At 42.0% G+C, this 4,542-nt stretch overlaps 1 pseudogene; it reads left to right on the top strand.

Moving 5' to 3' along the window:
• Window positions 1-690: 690 nt before the first annotated feature.
• Window positions 691-832, top strand: LOC149305983 (U1 spliceosomal RNA; annotated as a pseudogene).
• The last annotated feature ends 3,710 nt before the right edge of the window (window positions 833-4,542 follow it).

Below are 4,542 nucleotides of genomic sequence, written 5' to 3'. Positions count from 1 at the left end.
AGAATAAAAAACTGGAAAGCAAGTATTCACAGTAGTATTTGCGAGTTCTTTCTAATACTCAGAGTGTCCCCTTTGTTAAGAGTGCAGACTGCAACCCCAGAAATTTCTGGTAATAGACCCTAAAGAAGGCCAATTGGTGACAAGGCTGAAATGCATTGGGCTTTTTAAGATAATGAAGTTTGTGTACCATTACACAGCATGTGGGACTTCATTTTCTTTTACTCTTCTCCTGAGATTTCAGGACCAGACCTTGAGATCTAGGGATGCCTCCCTAGGTGACCCTAATTATGTCACAAGATGCAACTTTGCAACCATGATACATTAAAGCATGAGTCATAGTTGTGCCAAACATGTCATTCACATTAAATGCACCTAGTCTTACAAACAAGAAATGTGTGTGTGTTTTTGTGCATGCGTGAACGTACATGCCAACCCCCCATAACCATTTCCTAATGCTCATTCCTTGGACTTTTGCCTCCTGGAAGGAAATGGATTGTAGTCAGCTATGATAACTTCCTGACAGTAAGAACTTCTTGACAGTAAGATCTGATGGACAGTGGAGGGTGGTGGAGTCTTCTTCTTTGGAGGTTTTTAAGCAGAGGCTGGATGGACATCAGGAGTGCTTTTATTGCATGTTCTTCAATGAGAGGGTTGGACTGCATGGTCTTAGAGGTCTCTTCCAACTCTATGATTCTTACCTGGCAAGGAAGATACCATGATCATAAAGATGGTTTTCACAGGGTGATGCTCATCCATTGAACTCCAGGTATGCTGACCACTGTGATTTCCCCAAATGCGGGACACTCAGCTTCATAATTTGATTCTGTGATACTATGATTATAACTGAGACAAATACCAGGGGCAGCTCCAAATATGGAAGGCCTCTTAGGAAGGTACCCTTGGAAGCTCAGCCTCTCTTCCTGGCTTTCACTGTGCCACTATTCTCTGCCTTGCCTTTCTGGCAAAGGAGGGCAACTAAAATGGTGAAGGGTCTGGAAACCATGAAGCCCTATGAGGAACGACTTAGGGAGCTGGGAATGTTTAGCCTGGAGAAGAAAAGGTTAAGAGGTGATATGATAGCCCTGTTTAAATATTTGAAGGGATGTCATGTTGAGGAGGGAGCAAGCTTGTTTTCTGCTGCTCCAGAATCTAGAATGTGGAACAATGGATGCAAACTACAGGAAAAGAGATTCCACCTCAACATTAGGAGGAACGTCCTGACAGTAATGGCTGTTTGACAGTGGAACACACTCCCTCAGAGTGTAGTGCAGTCTCCCTCCTTGGAGGTCTTTAAGCAGAGGCTGGATGGCCATCTGTTGGGGATTCTTTGATTGTGATTTCCTTCATGGCAGGTGCTTGGACTGGATGGCCCTTGCAGTCCCTTCCAGCTCTATGATTCTATGAATCTATGACTCTATGACAATGGGTCAAAGGGAGGGTGCAAGGCAATGGAAGAATGCAGTGACAACAAACAGACGGAGGAGGAGAAGAACCAGGAGGCTTCTGGAATCAGCAGTAGACTCCCTGCAGGGTTGTGGGTTTTGGCAAGTGCCCAATTATATTGGAAAGATTATCCAGTTTTATCTCCTGTCCCAGTCAGACTGCAGCATCCCAAATGCCTAAATTACAAACTTCCACTCCCAATGGTTGACGTGTTTGACCTTTAAATATCCCAGATATTGTTGCATGTACTGAGCAAGTTGAAAAGAATTTCTAATTGGGTAGAGCTTTGATGTAAGATTATTTAAAAAAAAACCAAAAAACAGTTGAGATCCAGCAAGGGTGAGGATCAGATTTCTACAGTAAAAGCTAATGTGTAGCAATTAGCTATGAAGAATTTAATTAAACACCTCTTTTCCTGGCTTTTTTAAAAAGGACATAACCTAACATTTGCAGCCAGTAATATAAAAAGATTTTAAAAAGAATGACTTCCTCATTTCTTTCGCCGTATAATGCAGGCTGTAAAATACACAGCATGTCAGAAGATATTTCACCAAGCAGCACCATCTGCCTTGCTGGCAGTGTTAGTGTCTTAGAGCAATTTCCTTCTGGATGGTACAGAGCCTCTCCTTTTTAAAAGTGATTGGATGGCCTTTCTGTAGGTAATGGCTTCATCGTCACTTTGTAATGGCTTTATGGTGACTTCTATGGTTATATAAAATGTTTGTTTTTATGCATTCGTTGGGGGAACCTGTAAAGATTTCAGGCATGTTTTAAACAGTACCCCCCCCCCCTTTTCTTTTCTTTTTTTGCATGAAGTAACATTTTGTAAACACTGAACTTTTTGAATGTAAATCTATCCTTTAATTATTTAAGGATCACCATAATTACTACATATTTCTCTGAATGGTCTCTAGTGACTGAAATATTTACTATCATGTTCTTAGCTAAATATAGCACCATGGTCTGGCAGTACTCTCTACTGGAAAATCTTCACTTGAATGTCCCTCCCTGCCATGATACCATAGTAGGGTCTACTGCAATGAAGTTTTTGCATGTTATCTGTTGGTTAATAACAACAGTGGGACCAGGATGGACATTTAAACCAAGCCACACTCTCTTGTTAGCTTCTATCACCTATCTTAGGATGCACCACATCATATTGGTGGAATAAAAAAAAAACTTGGTTATTGTGTGTACACATGTTGTTTCCAACTTAAGATAACTCTAAGGCAAGCTTATCATACGCTTTCTTCTTGGCAAGATTTGGGGTTTTTTTTTTTTTGGGGGGGGGTGTCATTGCCTTAGTCTGAGGCTAAGAGAGTGTGACTTGTCCAAGACCACTCAGTGGGTTTCCATGACTGAGTAGGGATTCAAACCCTCATCCTTCAGAGTCCTAATCCAACACTTAAACCACTACACTACATTGGCTGTCTGATCTTGAAACTGGCATATAAACTAGCATATAAATAACATTATGAGGGGGAAATTGCTTTCACTTTTACATTAAGCAAACTGGTGCATAAGTAGGTATATTAAGAGAAATGTGCAGAAATGTCCACAAAACCATGTGTTTTAGCATTAGATGTGTTATCTCTCGTTGTTGTGTGCCTTCAAGTTGCTTCTGAGTTATAGGAAGCCTAAGACAATCCTTTCACAGTTTGTTTGGTTTTTTTGGACAATATTTGTTCAGAGGGTGCTACCTTTGCCTTTCACTGAGGATGAGTGTGTGTGACATGCCCACAGTCAACCAGTGGGTTTCCATAGCTGAGCGGGAATTCAAACCCTTGTCTGGGAGTGTCCTAGTCCAACATTTAAACCACTGTTCCTGTACATGACTGTATCTCACCAGCATTCTCATCCCATCCCAGTTCTGTATCAGAGTGTGTAAGCCTTCTTTAATGGAAAGCTGCACATATTTTTTCTATACATTTTCCAATATGCCTTTATGCTCAATATGCTCAAAGGCATTCTCAAAAATCGCCACTCTGGGACAGATGTAGAATACGATGGGAATGTCCAGCGGCAGCAACAGCATTCTCCTGTGTAGTAAGATGCGTTCTTCATTCCATTCCGTTCTCATCACGCCCCCTTTTTGGAATGCGACGGGCCCATTCTAGGGCCTGCACAATAAAGTCCTTAGATTGGTGTCATCTGATGCAGGAGGAGAGAAAGGACTGTCTTGCCTGAGCTGTCTGGACACCCATACAGACCACTGCAGCCATACCAGGTCTTAGCATCTGCCTGCACCCCACCAGAAAGGCCTTTGGAAGGGCTACAGCTATCTTGGGTGTACCCTTAAGACACCACCCAACAGCAGCAGTTGCTTCTGGGGAGGGAGTGCTGTAGCCTCCAAATGGCTCATTTAGGATCCTGTGCAGCTGTTGAGCAAGCTGAAAGTCACCCTTTCCCACTTGCTTCCACCAGTCTGTCTGGCTATACCACCCCATCAGGTGACATCTCCATTTGGGGTGTCACTCAGTGCAGTCCGAACCCCCTGCAGCCCCCTAGTAATGATCCTGTTTACAAGTGATTTTGTATCCTTGCTTTTACTACGGTCCATATCAACCCTTAGAAATATATAGATTTGTGAAGAAATATATGTTTCTCCCTGTTGCCACTCTTGGTAGCTGTGCCAATAGATACTTCCATAGGAAAATGTAAAGCCCATTGTTTTTCTCCTATGCTCATATAACAACTCCGTATGCCAAGTGGCAAACACACCTTATGTTATAGTATCTGAATTTCTCCGTATCTCACCTACCAGAACCAAACAGATTACTTCCCTCCACTCCTCCCAGTCCTTTTTTCTTATAATTTCCAGTGTTGTCACAATAAATAAATAAATAAATAGGAGGAAGCTGAGTTTTGCAACAACAGCTGGTTCACTTTACAAATACATTTCTTTTCAAGTAAAAACAGAATATGTACTTTCCTCAAGAGTGCACTTCACTGCTACTAAATCCTCATCAAGCATCGAGATAATGACAAGAGTATCATAATGACATCTCCCTGTCAAGTACAGCTACAATCTTATGCCCGATTGTACCCTCAGGGAAGGCAGATTGAATAAAACCATTCTACTGTTCAAGTATTGCTCAT

Source organism: Sceloporus occidentalis, unplaced genomic scaffold (assembly GCF_023333645.1).
Source record: "Sceloporus occidentalis isolate IW3139 unplaced genomic scaffold, rSceOcc1.0.p SCAF_10, whole genome shotgun sequence".
Classification (NCBI taxonomy): Eukaryota; Metazoa; Chordata; class Lepidosauria; order Squamata; family Phrynosomatidae; genus Sceloporus; species Sceloporus occidentalis.
This window is presented reverse-complemented; position numbering and strand designations above follow the sequence as displayed.